This window comes from Plectropomus leopardus, chromosome 11 (genome assembly GCF_026936395.1).
Source record: "Plectropomus leopardus strain MGB_pleo_1.0 chromosome 11, ASM2693639v1, whole genome shotgun sequence".
Classification (NCBI taxonomy): Eukaryota; Metazoa; Chordata; class Actinopteri; order Perciformes; family Serranidae; genus Plectropomus; species Plectropomus leopardus.
The window spans coordinates 9,562,794-9,582,841 of record NC_142186.1 but is presented as its reverse complement, the minus strand read 5'-3'; the positions used below and the strand labels follow the sequence as shown (position 1 = coordinate 9,582,841).

At 40.4% G+C, this 20,048-nt stretch overlaps 1 long non-coding RNA gene across 1 annotated transcript in view; it reads right to left on the bottom strand.

The window, feature by feature from the left end:
* Window positions 1–6,901: 6,901 nt before the first annotated feature.
* LOC148188201 (uncharacterized) overlaps window positions 6,902–20,048 on the bottom strand; it is a 63,936-nt gene continuing 50,789 nt past the window's right edge. The window contains exons 3-4 of the long non-coding RNA XR_015778051.1: window positions 10,122–10,193; window positions 6,902–8,741 (exon numbers count right to left, since the gene is read on the bottom strand). This is a non-coding gene — a long non-coding RNA (uncharacterized LOC148188201). The remainder of the gene's footprint in view (window positions 8,742–10,121; window positions 10,194–20,048) is intronic.

The window sequence follows — 20,048 nt, the reverse complement described above, 5'->3', positions numbered from 1 at the left end:
TCAGTATAAATCTAACCACTCTGGGCCCCATTTAGGAGATCATTTTTCATATGGATATAGGAATTTTTTGGCATATTTCTTCCTCACACTTTTTTTAGCAGCCAGTGTCAGATTAGACAGAAGCTACAGTGCAGAGGTCTAAGGGAGTGAGGAGGGGGAGTAGAAAGAGAGGTGAGGGCAGAGAACCTGTTTAGTCGAAGAGAGCGGTTGGGCAAGATGAAAAAATTGAGCTCCGTTCTTACAGTAGGCACTTAAAGCCTCTTCAGTTGCTGCTCCAGGGGTTTCTGAATGTGTCTGTAAAAATGGGAAATACGTACATCCACATTCACATTCACACTGTTTCACAAATGCATAATCCTTAAAATACAAGTTGGGGTCGATATAGTTCACCTTGTGATTAGTTGTGACAGCAAGTGTGGTTTAAGATGACAGATCTTAGAATTACGATGTGACACAATGTTTGGTTAAGTTAGGGCACAGAGTGACTTAGATTTAGAAAAATGTATTCCTTTTGGGGGTTAAAATAAATTGTTTTGCAGGACTGAGGGGAACAACATGGTTTGGGGTAAAATCACTACTTTGGTAAGGTTATGGGACCTTCATCATTGTTATAATACAGTAATAAAAACATAGACATTCTTCTACCTTTTCCCCACACAAATGTTGTCACTTACAGGACTTCCAACTCGAAAGCATTTGCCTTGGCACTCCAGCAATTGACACTTTTCACAAACTCTCATGCAAATTTCTTTCCTTTGGTAATTTGTCACACAATAAAAACTTATTTAACTGATAATGTTGTAGCATAAGAAGAGGACTCTGACAACACACAGAAAGGGGAGAAAGAGCAGCAAAACATAATAGCAACACTGCAAAACACATAGAGTAAGCTGTGCATTGGAAAAACTTAGCCATTGTTTGGATTTTGATGCGCATAGATACATGCTGTTGTGTTACCAGAGCAGTCAAATAGCACAATGAAAAACTTGTGTTATAACATTAATTTCTTACATTTTACACACAAAAAACCTGACATTGTATTACATGTCATGAAATAAAGAGTTCTTGTTGAATATGTGACATCACCAAAGTCCTATTTTTCACTTTTCATGGTTTGCTAAGAAAGACAATAGACTTTTGCTCAAAATGCTCCTAACAATGAACATTAATAAACTATAGTTTCACTGCACAATACTGTACAGGGAAAGTCAGCTCAAAGGATATTAAAGCTAGTAGTGTAGAGGTGTGTATACACATTCATACTGAATATACCCACCTCCTTTTCTGGCCCTTTACAGTATAACCACCAATCAGCCAAAAAGCAAATGGAATATATCAGAGAGTATTCCAACATCCTCCTCCCTGGGTATCCTACCTTATATTAGTACACTCACTTCATCAACTACCACTACACTCCTGACACTGAAAGTTTGAAATTTAATAAATAAATATTTCTGATAGAGGTTTGCTGAAACTTGGCAACTGTGAATATGACCATAGAATCTTAAGTTATTTTACTATCACCTTCCATATTAAATCGACAAGGCAGCTCTGGTTACCTAACTTCCTCCCACATCATATGGCCGCTAGAGAGTTTTTTTGTCACTTAAATATTAACATATGTAACATGGGGGCGCTTCTTTAAACAACTGATGCTGTCGTTCTTTCTTAGGAGAGCAGTCTCATATTTAGAGGTTGGCTAATATAACAGACTTATCAGACTTAAAATCAGGGTTTAAGTTAACACATTTTTCAAGGATTTCAACTTTAAAGAGTAAAAATAAATGATAGAAGGTAAAACACAGTTGGATAATTTCTAAGTAAACTAACAACAGCAAAGATCTCAACACTGCTGCAGCCTCCGGATAAAGTCAAATGGGGGTCCATGACCTGTAATGATTTTTATAATCGAGGGTCCGTGACATGAAAATGTTTGAGCTTCCCTGCTGTACATACTTTTGAAAGCTGAAGAACAGTGTGTCACAGCATGGCATTTATGTTCATGTGACATTATCAAAATGCTCTTATGACAGCACACCAATTATGAATCCTGACGAAACGACACTGGAAAACATTTTGCACTTCCACTCTTGCTGACATGACCTTTTACTATGATCCTGCCTTCCTAAGATAGACGTCACCTCCCGCACTGCCCATCTCTCTCTCTCTCTTATTTTTTCTATCCATAGCTCCATCCTCTGAGGTTCCATACCAAGGTAAATCCCACTGGGTGGATGCACTGTCGTGGAAGCTTGTGAATATTTTCACTGCGCTGCTGTTATTTATTGGCCACTGACAGGGCCATGAATCCTGGGCCAAAGTGAAACTCATATTGTTATCAAAAGCATAAAATTCCTATCACTTTAGGTGTCAGAGCAGAGACAAGAAAATGAAACAGGTACTCATAAAGGCAGCGGGTGTCATAAATCAGCCGAGGGGCCTGAGCAAGGAGACGCTTGATTAAATAAGGGGAATTAGGTATTTTTGCAAAAGCGGGAAATAACATTGATCTATGCCCCTGTCAGCGACGAGGCTTGACACTATTGTGTATTGTTTATTTTTCTTGTGTATTGATAGTATATCAATCCCTGTCTGACTGAATGATATGAGTGAGAGAAAACCCAGCCTCCTTTGGCTGCCATGCTCTCCATTGCTGGAAAACTAGGGACAGACTTATCCGGGATCTGAGTTAGCCATCTCGGGTTTCCTCAGCAATTGAAACACCAACTATATCCTATAGCTTTGTTTACCAGGACATATGTGAAATGAGCCAATAGGACTACTGTTTTTCCTACAGCGCCATCGGCATCAAGAGGCAATTTAAGGTCAGTCAGGGGTGAGACGCTGCACTAGTTTATACCAGGGTGCAATCAAATTTCATTGCGCTTTACGGGAAATCACTTTCAGGAAATCATTCTATTTTTTCTACCATGTCTGATATCTGTTTAATAAGAGGAAATCTTGTTGTTTGGAAAATTACATAAATCCGCACACTTCATTCCACCAGAAAATTCTAACACAACAAATAATCATTTACTTGTGTAGTCTGTTTAATTGCCATTATTTACTCTCTGCAGAATTTGTACCAAGAGTTTGAATCTTCCACCATGGAACCAGCGTTGTAAAGGTATAAAAACAAATAAGATATAGTATGTACTTCAAAACCAATCAGATATGCTTTGTTCAGATGGTGTCATGTTTATCATGTTCACAAAAGGAGTCAATAAGAAGGCCCCCTGCTAGTGGTATTCATGACCTTGTAAGCGGAAATTTTCATGTTCATGTGCTGTGGCATGTTTGTCATAATTAGAAATGTTGGAGGCCATGGCTGTTACTTTTTCAGCAGATGGTTAGTTAACATATTTAGTCTATTTGTGTTTTTTTGTTACGATCTTTGTTATCTCCCTGTGTGCCATGTCTTGTGTTACTTCTTGTCTGTTTCCCACCTGTCTTACATCAGTCTCGTTAGTTTCTCCCAGCCAATCACCTTCCTACCTGTTCTTGGGCCTCATCACCTTTTTTCCCTCACCTGAGCTTCTCTGACCATTTTCTCCACCTACACTTCATCCCCTCATCAGTCTAGTTTGTATTTAAGTCCAGGTTTTCAGTTCAGTCTTTGTTGGATCCTTGATTTGTTTGTATAATGTTCGCTCATTGTTTCCATGGAATAAAGAGTGATCTTTTCTTGTTCCTTCCCTTGTCCTGCATTTGAGTCCACCTGCTTTGCATTAAATGACTGATATGTCTGAGGAAAATGTTAATATTTCCAATTGCCTCATCTTTTTTCCTCTGTCCTGCCTCCAAGGCTGAAAAATAAAGTCAATGCGGAAGTGCCAAAAACTGTACTTCCTCTAATGGCCACTTGAGGCTGGTTTCCAAAACAGTTGTATAAAGCCTTCTGTAGCTCTTGGGGGAGCTGCATGAAGTCTGATAAAGTGATGTCACTTGAGTCAGCATTGGTCAGGTCTGGAGGCAACAAATATAAAGGGAGAAAAAATCTGGGGGTGTGGAGTAAGAAATGGTTGAGTTTACCAGATTGTAAGCCCTCTCCCCATCTCTGCTTGAGGCTAGTTAAGGCTACATTAACCACTAGGCTACTGGCATAATACACCTGAATCTCCAAATGGGCTGTCTGCAACCGAGTAGCATTGTGGGTAATGTAGGCTGATGATTTAAGCAAGGAAGAAGAAGGCATACAATAAAAATGTTGTTGTCTCTGGTTCTGCTGCATCAATTTTGTTTTTTGAGTACACCTATAAATACACATATAACAGTCAAAAAAGAGCTCTACTTTACTTTTAATGTCCCTCATGCATGGTTTCCTTGGATATTAGCACCAAAAAGCTATTGAAATTCAGAAGTAGGATTTATTGTCAATGACACATCTCCTTTAAAGCAAATTTAGCAAAGCAGCACATCCCTGGTCCAGGTTGCTCTCCCTAAATGTATAATTTCAGTAACGTCCCCCACTATGATATGGAGGTGTCTGCATGGCTGATAGGATCAGTGAACTCTGGAGAGTGGGGTGACGACCTTCCACCTCATCCATCACCCGTTGATGGACATGGGAAGCCAGTCCCTGACAGGCTTGGGGGTATGGGGGAGTGGAGGGTACAAATGGGGTTATGGATAGGGCTGGAGAGGAATCTCGGTTACCGCAGCATGGTGGCTGGAAGAACAAGGGGGGGAGGTGAAGAGAAAAGTGTGGCCAGGATTGAGGTCAGGGATATATGATTGGGGTATTAGATGCACCACAGCTTGCCTGGTTAAATGTTTGTGTGGGGGGACAAAGATGGATTATCTGACTGGTTGTCCACGTGTGACAAATAAACAAAAAGTGCATTACGTCACTTTGCCTGAATCTTTCTTTCTTCAGCAAGTACAGGACATGACTAATTTTAGTACAGTTCTCTAGCTGACACTCGCGAAAGAGCCACCCAGACCAATAGAAATGATGAATCTGGTAATCAGGAGCAGTGTCACTCCATTGTCCAAATCTTGCTGAGGTGTAATGAGTCTCTGAGGGCCACTTGTTTCTTGCACCCACTGAAACGAGCACCAACGTCATCAATCTTCAGAGTGGCTGAAGTGAAGTTGACTTCTGTCTGAAGGTGCTCCCCTCTGTTGATTTCTTCTCAGGAGCTCAGCAGAGAGCCCACGTTCCTGTCACACGCCGAGAGAGCGTGCACGCGATACAGAGTGCGGGGTGCGGTTGCACGCTGTGCAGACAATGAACACCAAACCTCCAACTGACACGGTTGGTATTGAGTGAAACCATGCCGCGATGCAGGGATGCAGCACACACACACCCACGCACATACACACACACACACACACACACACACACGCACACACACACACACACATATGTCAGCGTGAAATGGGTTCAGTGACTTTTGACCCGACGATCCAAACGCCTGTCAACACCATATACTACCATCGTTTTGTGCGTGACTGTGTGATCATATGTTTTCCTCCGTCTGACCTAAATGCAGTCATGTCTAGACACTTCTTTCTTTCTGCTGCTGCATTGGTTGATATTGTGTGCCTCATGTCAAAAGTTTGCTTTTCAGGAAGTTGAACAAGACTCCTTCCCCTCTCCTGTCAGACAGTAGCTTTATGCTTGGCATAGTGAAACCAGGAACAGGCCGGGGGTGAGCTGCTCGGTTCACTCTCACTCATAAATGTGAGGTTCCGCTGTTCATTCTTTCTTACACTGGTTTTGATTTAATTTTTAAGTGCAGTGTTTTGTTGTTTTTCTGCAAGAGCAGATGTTTTTGCATGCTATGAAACAAATAAGGAGGCTATCATGTCTTAATAGCTAAACCGGGCTAAATCTTATTCTGTAAATAAGGATAAGCTTTTGTCATAACCTGAAAAACAACAGGGATTGACACAGATACTGTATATTATAATCTTCTGGAAGATTTACTCTGATTGATCCTGTTGTTTCTTCTTCTGATCATCAAAATATTTGCTACATATGCCTTTAAGCGGGCTGTGTGATCTGTTGCTACTGCTTCCTGTTGTGGTGTGGATCGGGCCAAACAACAAGCTGCCCTTGCTTGTCTTCTGCTGCCCAGAGCCTCAGTGGGATGGGCAGTTTGTGAAATGACAGGACATGCCAACAAATTGCATCACTTCTGCCTCTGTGGCCGAGGACAATGGGCCACCATATGCCGAAGTGGGGAAATGAATGGAGCTCATTTGTGCTGGCACCCTGAGCCCCCACTCCCCCCGACCCTGCTGGGGCCTCTATGGCACTGAGGCCGACACAGACAGACGAGCCCACCCTCTGCCACGCCACCGTGCTGCTGTCCACCACACCATCCCATAAACCAACACCAACAAATATATTACAGGATTTGGAAATTAAAAAAAGGAGAAATGAACTGAGTTATTATGGCAATGCACTCAGTCAGGCTAAGATTTTCCATGAACTGCAGTATTAATTTACTTTTATATAATACTTTTTTTAAGTTTTTCTGATTTTCTGAAAGAAAAATTATCTTAAGATATGATGCATCACTTATGCTTCATGTAAAATCATAATGATTTACATATTTTTGTTTTTCCATGGATGATAATGCAGAATGTCTGTCTAAAAAACTAACCTATTTGCAAGTTTGTGTTTATCTGCGTCTTTATTTGTGTGCGTGTGTGTGTGTGTGTGTGTGTGTGTGTGTGTGTGTGTGGGCAGGCCTGGGATGATAGCAGATGATTAAGGAGTGGCTGCTCTGTTGACATGAGATACTAATGAGGATGAAATGAGAAGGTCAGGGCTCGTCTCCAGGAGGGGGACACCCCCCTCTCCTCCCACCATCACCACCACTTCCCTCCCCCCCTCTCCTCTCTCCTTGTACCCCCTGGTCGCCTCCCTCCTCTTCAGGATGGACGGCTAATCCTCCTCTTAATCGGCACAGACCAGTACACACACGTGTATGCACACACTCAGACACAAACAGACACGTATACACTGAGGCGCCTCTGATCAGGCACTCTGCATCTTCATAATGGAGGTAATTAGCAGCTCAACAAGGCTACCTCAGCATTATGATTAGCACCTCTTTTTGAGCGCTCTCTGAATCTGACCAGCCTGGCCTCCGCTGTCACTCATTCTGCTCTACACTGCTACACTGATAACACCACATGAAAACATTTATCATAGAGTAGGATTTATAGTTGTCTCATAACATTCTCATCGAGAGAAAATCTTTATCATTACCTAGTATTATATCTTTAAAGAGGTCAAAGGTTTTAAAGAACCTTTGGCAGCCATGGAGGCTGTGTTTAGCATGTTTTGCTTTTTAACCCAAAACACCTTCAGCGGTTTGATTCAAGTGAGGAACTGATGTTGACAGCCCAAAAAACTCAAATCATCCCACATTAAAATTCAACAAATTCTCCAACCTATGTTCATAGTAAATGGCATCCTCTGTGGCTGACAAATTCAGCCAATGCGGTCGTTCCAAAAATTGCAGTTCTTTAAATGGCCACTTGAGGCTGGCTCCAGAAACCAGTCAGTACCCATAGACCAACATGTCAAAATTCCTAACTTTAGAGCTTTAAGTTACATACTTATAGCCTGGTACAAAAAAATAACAATGGTTTTGGTCCTATAGCTTATTTCCCCCTCCACAACAGCTGTAAATTTACATAATATTTATCTTAATTTATTTAATATTTCTTTTTACTTTTTATTTAGACTGAAAGTTATGCATAGGGTGGGCCACTTTAAGTGACAGGCTGTCTGCTGATAGTGTCCTCAGCTACTCAAATCAGTCTAGTCAAATCCGGCCCTCGTTCCTCCACAGCGCCAACCCTTTCACCAAATTATGGTCACATCTGGCTCCAAAAACATCAAAATGGTGATGGCCAAAATGCCCATCTTGAGGCTTTAGAACGGAGTCCACAAACCAGTGGGTGATGTCTTGTTAGCTATGGCCATTGTTTTTACAGTCTAAGGTTCATATCTCTGACTGCAACCGACAGGAGTGTTTACTTAATTAGTTCACCTATCGGTGGATGACAGAATAGCTTGTTTGACTGGTCACAGTTTTAAACTCATGGGTAATGTTTTACAATAGTTGCAATTGCACCAAAACTATGTGGTTAGGTTTAAGCAACAAATCTACTTGGTAAGGTTAAGAAAGAAAAAAAATGGCTTAAATGAGCTATGTTTGTTACTAAGGTAACATTACATATATCACATGACATATCCTGTGAAAACACTCACAGTGACTTTTCACTCTTTACTCCTGCACTGCTACATTCACTACAGGTTGCCGTCTGACAGAAAGCATAAATATGGTTCATGAAAAATTTAACTATGGATCATAATTTCTGCTTGTAAAGATGCCTTATGTGGTCGTACTTTGGAAGACAGTCTCTCTTAAAACCCCAAATACAAAGGCACATACAATAACGATTAATCTTCATATTTTATTCAAAAGTATGTCCATATTTTTAAAAGGTTATCTTTTTGGATATTGTCCAACAAAAACTCAAATTGTGTAATTTGTTAAATTCTTCAACATAGTTTTTTTTTTTTTTTTTATGAATTTAACCATATTGAACAAGTTTGTGGGTTGAATGTTCAGGCTAGCTAAAAAAAAATAAAAGGAAAAGCAGAAGTTGTCAGTCATAATAATCAATGATTTATGCATCGATGGCAGGATGTAATGATAGGACATCCAGACAGAGGTGGGAGCGATGGCCGTCCAGCGATGCAGCAAAGCGACCTGTGTGAGTGCAGGGGAGCTCTTATTAATGAAGGTGTGAGGGTCTCCATCAGCATAGTGAACTGTTGACCCCGACAAGGGAAGGATGTACTCTGCCAGCTGCGTGCCATTTTTCATCTCTCTGATAGAGCTCAATAGCAAAGTGTGGAAGGGAAGAAAGAGCGAGAGAGAAGGGGGGACAGAAGAGAGACAGAAAGGGGGCGGGTCTGATATTAAAAAGAAGTTGGCCCTGTGAAGTGTGGCGAGGTGTTGGATGGAGGCCTCCTGAGCCGTGACCCCTGTGATTTTAAAGAGTGTCTGGCTCACCTCATTAATCAAAGGCTGATGTGTATCACACTGACCCCCCCTCACCCACACCACCCAAAAGCCTACCTCAGCCAGGTCCGTACTGTCATTTTTCACAGGAGGTTCATGGGAAGATAAGGATCCTCAGGTTGCGAACCAGTTCAACAGAGGAAATGTTGGGGGAAGACGTGTGTTTGATTTGTGTGTGTGTGTGTGTGTGTGTGCTTGCATCAATGAAAGGGTAAAACTGGGGTCAAGACTGTGATCCATAGAAAGATGTTTTGCAATGTTTTTATGTATATGACACATTTGCTTAATGATACATTTTATCAGCACTCATTAAAGAGGAGCTTAATTTCACACATCAACATCTGTACACGGGTGACTGGGAGTACAATATGTAAAAAAAAGTAGTAAAGTATTTGTGGCTCCAAAGGGAGATGCTGAGAATCTGATTAAATGCCTCAAATGATGTCACTTGAGTCAGTGCTAGCTGAAGCTGATGACAAGATGTCTGAAAATTTAAAAAGTGATGGGCTGATGAGTTAGAAAGAACGAGAAAACTGTTAAATTTAGACTTGGAATTTAGTGTAGCACCAAATTCTAGGCCCAGTGCATAAGCAGTGGGATCCCAGCCCTTCTTCTCTTGATCCATGTCTCTCTCATGCACATTATTTTTACTTACTGTGCTTTTGTTCCCTTTCCTTCCTTTTTTTTTTTTGGGAACCCAAATTTTCTTTTTTTCGAGAAAAGACATGACTAAATGGACTAAACCATTTTGCACCTTAAAGAGGGGAAAGAGGCCTGAGAGTGCTTGCACTATACATTTTTTCATACATAGCTCAGTCTTTCAACTGATTTACACAGTATTTTTTAAATTTATTTAAAGCACATATTACTTGACAAAATATTTATAACAAAACAAAACTTTATACGGGCCCCTCTTCCTTTGGGGCTCTGTGAAAACATTCACATTTTTATCCCCACTGCAACGCTTCTGTAAATCTGGCATGTTTGTGATTCATCAGATAAAAGTTCGCATGTAAATTACCTACCACACTTTGGTGAAACAGAAGTTCTAATATTAGAACTCACGTGCAAATAGGTCCTCAGGAGTAATGTGTTTTTGGCACGTGATTTCCTGTCCTCATGGGCATCCTCTTCCTCCTGAAATGAGACAGCGGTGGAATTTATAGGGAGAGTTTTCAAAAGTATTTTCAGCGCAATCAGAAAGCTTTGCTTCATTTAATCAAGGTAGTGACAAATTGTTACATCTTTTGCAAAAACAATGGTCAGATTAAAACAAATAAAATCAAATCTCAAGTTAGTATGCATCCGTACTGCAAATTAAACAAAAATTATGGTCTAACTTCATCAACGTGCCGTATATTAAGTCCTTCTTCAGTCCAGTGTGATTGCTCTAGCTTGCTCGGTTTGATCAAGAGCGAGGGAGAGAGAGTGGGAGAGAGAGGGAGAGGAAAAATGAGCCTGCCAGTGGTTAATTGAGCATACAGATTCCTAATGTGTCAGGCGGTGGCCTCGCAGATGAGGGATGGCACTTTTTTACGATGCATCTTCCTTTGTTTCCTCTTTAAGGCTAATGAAGTCGGCCTTCCAGTCGCCACCTGGGCCAGACACTCAGACACCAGAGACACTCTCACATCCCATTCACAAAGTCTAACAGCGAGTCATCATCTTTAACACCACCCCTTCCACCCTCCATCCCCAGCACACCCAAAGACAAACACACATGCAATGACACACACACCCCTGTGCTCAAACTGTATATGAGAGTGCACACACGTACACACAAGTGGGGTTATTAGCTGGACATTTGTGATAAACTCACACTCAGCGCTGATGTTTACAGCATATTCATTATCAAAGCCGCAGACCTGTTTATTTTTACTGTCTCAAAACAGCAAGCATCCATTATCCAAAGATTTTTTTTTTGTCTTTTCCTACATGCCTTTAGGTCACCCACTAATGAGCTTAACACGGAGGAAACATGGAAGCGATTAGACGAGGCATGGCTGTTTGAACAACAGGGTGATGATATTGTACCTTATGATTACACGCATTTATATCAACAGAAACAAGGGAGCAGAGGAAGCAGCCTAGAAGGCCTGGCTTTTCACAGCTATATCTTGTCTGGGGCCTTCACATGGGTTTTCTTGTGTGCGAGCAACTAGTGAATGATGTTCACTGTTGTTGGCAGCCTCGTGCTCCCTTCCTTATCCTTGTTCTGCTTTAGCAAGGTGAGCCTAAACCTCCTTCAGCGCCTCTGTCTCTTTTGCTGTGGCGGCTCGGGCCAAGTAGTTCTGGTCACCCAAACATGTTCAAGGTGCTCCATGACCATATGTTTGCTCATTGGGGAGTGGAGCAGGGAAGGGCTGGACTCTGTGACCTTCACCCAGGTTGAGCAATGAATACTCCAGGCTCTGCTCGCTTGGGTTCATGCCAGGTGAACACAGTAGTCAGGCATCCCAGACATGCACCCGGAGCCCAGCGAGCATTTGACGGTTGCAGACGCACAGAGGGTGGAGAGTGGGAATGGGAAGGTGGGGTATTGTTAAGTTTTGAGGGAGAAAACTTAACTAGTTTTTTGCTCCATGGAGGTTGAGTTTGTCTAAACTGGAGTTTAATAGGTGGTAGAATTTTATAAACCTGCAGAGTGTCATCGGACAGGACGTGAGTTCCTGTTTACACAAGACAAAGTTGGAAAATGGTTATTCATGTGTTGGATTGCTTTAAGAGGCACAATTAGAGCACAAAATGTTTAAAAATTAAAACATATTAAACTGATTTTAAGCATAACAACAAAACATGTTGGTGCTCTATACTCAGGCTCTATACTGTACTCAGGTTTTCAACATACCACTAACGTTTACTGTACAGCTACCGTTTCTCACTAAGATGAGATGCTATGCATAGCAAACATTGTCACTGTACATTTCCTTTACTGTAAATCAAATCCAACTTCCACTTTTACTTGTTTCATGATATCAATTCCTTATTTTTGTAATATTCGTCTATGTTTATTTCTGACAGCATCACAGTAGAAATGCCTCCAACAATAGCAACAGTTCCCTGTTTTAGTTCTCTCAGGCTACAGGGCAAAAGTGTTGTGGTTTTACAAGCACTCGGTGCCAGGATTATAATAAGTACTGTTGACTTTTAGTTTCAGTTTTATCCCTTTCACAGTCAGAGCCAGAGCCACAATTAAGAATATATAAATGTTTAAAAATGCATTTATCTTCTCTTATTCAAAGTAATTATTGTGTTTATTATATATAAATGGCATATGGCATATATATTTTAATTATCAACCCAAGTCAGGTTTATTGCTAGAGCAAATTTAAATACAACAAATGTTGACCAAAGTGCTTTACAAAGAGAGTAAACGAAGCAGGGGCATGAAAAAATAAAATCATAAATAAGAGAATATAAGTAATTTCTTAAAAGCCTACAATATTAAATTATAGCATATAAGTATTTAGAAAATACAAACAGTTAAAAAAAAAGAATGTGCTTATAGGTGGGTATGTCATCATAATGATAATTAAAAGGCTAATGAAAAAAAGTTGGGAACCAGTGGAGAGAGGACAGTATATATTATACATGACTAATAAATGAGAGAGAAAAAAATAACACATTTTATAAATAATACGTTCTAAAGTCAGGTCTCTAGAAATTTTACCAAAAAACCCAAACAAACATATTGTATCACGGTTTTATATCATTAATAAATGAATATTTTTAAATACAATCTTAATATTTTTTCATATTTTTAAATTTTCGGTTCACTCAGAAGCCAAATAAGCACATTTGTTATATTTAATTGTTCCCTAATGGGGTTCCTTTACATTATTTCAATTAATTGTTTAGTTTTAACCTCCTTTAACACACACTCCCTCTTGAATTATAGCAACTGCATGAGTGCAAAATAAGCAACAGATTAAACCTGCGCTGATAACTCAAAATGCCTCCATAGTCGAGTCAACAAGGAATCTTTATGGGGAGGGAAAGGGCTGAAGGAAAACGCCATTACTCTCCAGATAATTTAAACATGTGTTGGCATTTATCTTGGTGGTCCATGTCCGAACACTAATGACAAACTCTTGTTATTAGTGGACTGAATCAATGCCAAAGGCATGCCCACCCAAAACTTTAATCCGTTAATGTTCTCCACTCTCTAATTTGGTATTACGGAAAAATACACGAGATGCATAGGTACAGTAGTTCTTCAAAGTAGTGTAAATACAGAGTAACACAACACATATTGGACATGCTTTTTTTATCTCTCTTTTCCTCTCTCTCTCTTTCTCTCTCTCTCTCTCTCTCTCTCTGTACCACTCTTCAGCCATCGAACTTTATTTTCGTGGGAAGATTAAATATTTCTGCTTGAGAACACCCTTTAAACTATGAAATGACTGCTGTCACTGACACACAGACACCCCCTGTACACACACACGCACACGCACACACCACGCTCCCCTGATTTTGGATGGATAGATGGTTGGGAAGAGGAGGAAGGGGGGGGGCTGAAATATATAATCTCCTGAAAAGAATGAGGCCCTCTGGGATTCTCTCAAAGTGGCCCCTCTTTGCACTGGGGCTGGGGGAGAGTAGTGGGTGAGTGCTGGTGGCGTGGGTGGGTGGGATAGGAGGTTTTTTTTGGGGGGGGGTAAAAACATGGCCACTCCACACTGTAACCTGAGCCTGAAGGGGGCCAATCTGTCAAATAATTAGCTGTTGCCCAGCACAAAGGTTTTATTTGCAGGAATTTCATCGAGGCAGGATTGAATAATATGTCTGTGTATTGTGTGGGGTCATGGGAACATCATCTCTTACTGGTGGGCCATAAAAGACGGCTAAATGATAATGAGAAAAGGCTCTGGTAATTCAATTCCTCAAGCGTTGGTTTCCATCTTTCTCCCCCCAACTCCTCCTCCTTCTTCTTTCCCTAGTTTCTCTCAGTCTTTCTCTCCTTTTCTCTCCGCTCAGCTAATTGCGGAACTTTGTGCTGATGTTGAAGTTGGCTTTGCAGGAAAAACACATGCTCATGTATGGTTTTAAAAAAAGAAAATGTTTGCAGAAAATCACATCTTTTATGTCAGTTATCGATATTTGGTACAAAACCAGTCTGGTGTTTTATTGTGCAATGTGGCAACAGAAAAAAATACCCCTTATCTAATCATAATCAAAGTTTTATTTTAATACCTATTGATTGCTAAAACATAAATGTATAGATAATCAGTATATGTGCTTCCCACTCCCAAACCCACTGTCTCAGTTGTCTTTTTGCACATTGACCTCTGACCTCTAAGAGCAGCCAACCAGGAAGTGGATAGTGTTAAAAGGGATTGATTGGTTTGTGGTCTATAGATGATTGTTTATATCATTCCATACTGGAGGTTTGACCTTTGGTGACCCCTCTGCGGACCAATCCACTGAGAGCCATGACCTGCATCCATTTGCAACAGCGCTAATTAGCTTTGACGGGCCCTCGGTTTGGGTTGTAAAACAAAGCCCTGCAGTGCCCTGATTGAAGAAAGACGCGGCGCGGCTACTCCACTTCATGCCTATCATATCCTCCCGCCTGTATGTCAAACACATTAAACTTAATGTACCAGCAAATCTTACTCAATTATTTGTATGTTGTTGAGGTGTGTGTGTACGTGTGTGTTTATGTGGCCCCCTAAATGGCATTCATATGTCAGTGTATGTTCAGCTGTCTGAGCACACTCAAGCATGCTGGTGTTTACATGTAAGGGTGGGGGGGTATGTCCGTGTGCGGGATGAGGTTACACATCCTGCAACACATTGCAGAGGGATGAGGAAACTTGCTTTTAAGTAAAATAATTGGATTATTGCATCCTGTGATCTCGCTAATTATAATGAAAGCAAGCTTACAATTTTCCAATTATTATTCTATGCCGATTCTGTTCCTCTCTAATAAAGAGGAGCACTGATGCAAAACAAAATGCCAGGACTCCATTTCCTGCCTGTGCCTCGGAGCTATTCAGAGATGAGGGACGTACACACCCTCCAAATATCAGCCCCAACACCCAACGTGAAACATCGGACTACAGAACATAGACAGCTCCCAAAATTGTGCATGTAAATTGTTGCTACGTACAGTAGGGGAGACGAGGGATGGTTGTAACAGCACCACTGTCACTAAGAAGGGATGACCTATGAGTCATGTAATGCATTTATTGCATGACCCCTTCCTTCCTGACCATGCATGTTAATTTTCATAGTTGTGTAAAGAAGTATGCAGATTTTACAGCCAGATCATCAGGTGTGCAAGTAATTTTTTGAACCAAGGATATATTTTGATTAGTACTAATACTTTTGCAATTAAAATTACGTTGCTTGTATTAGATTAACATTAGTCTCTTAGGTAACATGAGGAAATTCATCAATGATTATTTCAAACCATCATGTTGCTACAACAAGTTTAACACTGGCTGACAAGGTTGGGGGTGGTTGAAGCCCCTTTTAAAAAGGTAACTACCCCCTGATAACAACTAAACACATTTTCTCTATCTTTCGCTCCTTTTCTCAGCATGCCAGGAGAGTTGGTTTAAAAACTCTGATCGAGGTGTGCTTGAGACAGGGAAAGACACTAAGGTCTTTTCCTAAAAAATGCTCCATCTGCCATGTGACAATGAGAAGATATTCCAAAAATAAAATAAATAGAAAGCATCAGAGAAAGAGGATCAACACAGTAGGTCTGTGTGAACTATCACAGCAGTCAAAAAGTCTTCAATGTGCAACAAGAGGATTTTTTGACTGGTTACTTGACCAAGGCAGCAGACTTGTATTTTGTACTTACTCCATGTGAGATAACAAGGATCTGACAGGTCCAGGCTAGTGAGTTAGACGTCAGTAGGCATTGGTTATTGGTATATGCATTAGTTTTTTGTGTGTGTTTTTTCTTATTGTGTTATTATTATTATTGTGTGTTATTGTTACAGTTTATCCTGATAGTGGGGGGGGGGGGTTGTAACAGTGGAACTCTTTGCATATTTGACATCAAATAATGAAGTCTGTGATATTGTTGGTAAACTTGAAAAAAAATTGTTATTTGCTGTCAAGAAATAATGTGGGCCCAAATCTGAGAGCTTCAAATTCAGTGAGTTATAGGTGCTGAGACAAAAAGTGTAACAATCATCCCTGGTCTCCCCTACTACTCTTCTGAATCAGATGCATTTAAAAAAGCAAATTAGTTCGAAGTGCACGAAGTGTTACATTTGAAATCAAAAGCACAGTGTAGTATCGTTTCTATGGTTTATTCTCCACCATGTCCTTGGTTACCAAGCATTAAAGTGACGTGAGTCTGTCACTCTGACCCTGACAAATCATTGTATTAAATCTCCTCCCCTCACAGTATCTCCCACTCTCCCCCTGCTCCTCCTCCTCCACAGGCCCACACTCTCCAGTTATCAGTCATACGTCTCTCTGCCCTGCCTGTCAGTCTACCACCAAATTCCCCCGGATCACACTACATCTGACAGTATTTCATCTCGGATTTGAGGATAAGTGAGAGGATTTCAGTTCAAGCTCGGAGCTTAGCATGAAAACGCCACTCAGTGTGAAAAGCTAAGGGTTTACATGATGCCCCCCCTACCCTCACCCCAACCTTTTTTTTTCTTCTTCTATGTCGCTCCCTCAGTGTTTCTCTCTCTCTCTCTCCTTCCTTCTTTGCAGGCTTTTGTTGATTTAGCTGTGAGTGGCTGCCTGACACAACATTGGCTAACTCCTCAAGGAGCTAACCCCGATGCATAGTTATTCTATCACTGGACTCCGAGGGGAACACAAAAAGGATGTATTTTAATTAAGCAAATCCCAGGGGCTTCAGTATTACTATAACTGCATGAGGGTGGAGACAGTGAGATGAGGGTGGAAAGAAATTGTAATGGTTTAAGTAACACTTCATGATGCACCGGGTTTATGTAAGGTGATGGAAAAATAATACACATTCTTGAACTGGCTACTCTGATTTGAAACATAAAATTTTCACGGCCATTGTGATTTTTTTTTTTAATATACTTTGTACATTTGAATGTAATTATAAAGAAATATTTATTAAATTCAGGATGAAGTTTATGAGCAGTATTCAGATGTTTATGTTGCATTACATCAATGCTAAACAACTGGTCAAAATCGTATATAAGAGCCAATGAAGACAACATGTGGTTAAATTTATCAATGCTTCCAAAGACGGCACAGCAGACAGGATGCAGTGTTGAAATGTAGAACAGGTGTTTTGCATTTATTTGATGGAGATTTTCAAAGTCTGACTCCCCTTTTTAAACAAAAAAAGTAAATGGTGAAATGAAAGTATAAGGCAAACAAAATGCTAAATTTTGTTATTGCTAACAGCTGGTAAAATAAAAGCAATTTCTTTTTCCCCTACATCTGCCTATCACTCCTCCATCACCTTACATGAGCATGTTGCACTGGAAGAACATCTGGGGTTTGTGCTGTAAAGTGTTTTTGTGCTGTAAAGCAGAACCTTTTTGCTGCTTTTTTATGTTCAAATCCTCTTGGACAGTTTTTAGATCCAGCCATATAACAAGGATTAAATCTTATTCCTCCATCTTTCCATGTGGCTTAATAAGGTTTCATTACAGTGAATTATACAATTAAAATTCACCTTTTGTGTTTGCATTTAAAGCCCTAGTCAGCAAAACAATCTAGCAAATTTCCTGCCAAAACCAACCAAGCATCACACAAGGTTAAATACAGTGCTGGACAGTGGCTGACATAAACTGCCTTCTTACTTCTTCTTACTTATAATGTCATTTACATTTAATTACAGTAATTACACTAATAGCTTCAAATTTCTGTGGCATGATTTGCATTGGGTGGGAGGACTGATAGTGAACTGCCTTGTGTGTGTAGCGCATTCTGCTGCAACGTACGCATCCTACAGACTCTAATAACAGGTGAAGGGTTAGAGTGGACCGCCCACCCCAACACACACAAATATCTGCAGCATAGGTTAACCCTGGAAATGAAGAAATAAAGGCATTACATAGAGAACCTGAGGAGAATCTTGAATGCCAGTTGCCGGTAGGAAAGATGGATTGCCTGAATTCTCCACCAATCACCAAACAACACATTGGCTGCAGCATTGATTGATGAAGTATTTAAGTCGTCAATCTCACATCACCTGCTCCCCCCCCCCAAAATGGCTGCGGAAAAGCTATGCTGTGTCGGCAGATCGGATGAACCCTGACCGATGGAGAACTTTGCAGATTGTCAGCTCTCGGGATTAAAATTAGTGATGAGGCTGAATATGGTAATATGAATAAGATGAGAAAGTTGAAAATGTTTTGCTCTTGTGAGCAGATTGCATGGTATTGCTTACCACAGATAGTTGAGGTGGAAACCCTTTTTTTGGGGGGACACAGCTTGGATCAAACAGAGGTCTGGCATTAAGTCTGTGCTTGTGTGTCCACCTTCCATATTAAAGCAGCCGTTTTTTCAAACTGCACATTGTGCCTCCACCTCCACCCTCGTGCTACTTTCTAAAAGGCCTCAGTGTATATAACTCAGCCCAATGTTATTGATTACAAATCATGATTAACAATAATTATATTGATAAAAATGGAGCATTAGCCCTCACCTCTGACCTTATTTGCAGACCTCTTTGTACTCTGTGATGTATTCAATATCATAATCATGCTTGAGTACACTTGGTTTGAAAAAAAGAGGGGGAAAATCAATGGGAGTGCATTCATAAGCACAGAGAAAACATCACACCTGCAGATATTGTGTTGACGGAGAGCAAACACAGAACCGCTGTCATCTTGGAGTTATGCTGAAGAGGCCATTGATCCACCGGTTAACCTATTCTCCTGCATCAGTACAGCAGCAAACCCCTCGAAGGAAAGCGACCTACCCCCACCCGGGCCATTGTTTCCCTCCACTAATATGATACCCCCTGAAGGTTCTCCACAGACCTCATTTCTAATCAATGCATGTGGTTGGTGGGATCATCCTGTCTCTGCAAATTAATGACTTCACTTTTTTCTGTGGTTTCATTCCATCGATTTGTTTTATTAGCCCATTGATCTCCATGCACCCCTCCCCTCAGCACACCCTCTTCCTCACTCAACCCTCTGCTTCCTCTTTGCTTATCAATATGAGTGCTGATGGCATCAATTCTGCAAAAATAAGTGCTTCCCTCAACCGATAACTTTGGGGGAAAAAAAACATATGTAGGAGTAGGGAGGGGTGCATCCTAATGGGAGGAGACTAACTCTTTTTTTATCAAGAGTGATGTAGATTTGTGCTATTTTTTAGCAGAAAAAAGAATGTTGTACAAAAAATATATTCCCCTTCATTTTCTTTAGAATTAGCACAACATGAACCAAAGTTTAGCTTCCTGAGGGGCCATGAGGGATAAGTCCCCCTCAGTATTTAGAATATGCATTTTTTCCCCTAATAAAAAGATAAAAATGAGAGAGGACTTTTATTTTGACAATATTAAAGACATTTGCATTATATACTGGTGCATAAAAATTCACCAGAACACAGGAAATGAGGTGCACTGTAAAAACAAACAAAACAAAAAAAAAACCCTTTTTGTTATAACTTAAAAAGTTAGTGCCTGGGCTAAATTTTTAAGTTGACTGAATTTGAGAAGACAAGTTGAATCTTAACAAAAATTAACACAACTTGTCTTCTCAAATTTAGTCAAATTGAAATTTTTAGAACAGTTTGTTTCACAGTGCACTGTCGAAATAAGCTTTTTGTTTTAACTTTGAAAAAATAGTGTCTGGGCTGCTCAAAAATTTTAAGCTGACCGAATTTGAGAAGGCAAGTTGAAGTAATGTTGTAATGATTCAACATGTCTTCTCCAATTCAGTCAATTTAAAAATTTAAGGTAGGCCGGACATTAACTTTTTTAAGTATAAAGAAATAGTCTATTTTTACAGTCTGTTTGATGCGCAAACATTTCTGGTTTTAAAGTTATTAAAGTTTTTTTTTTTTTTTTTAAGT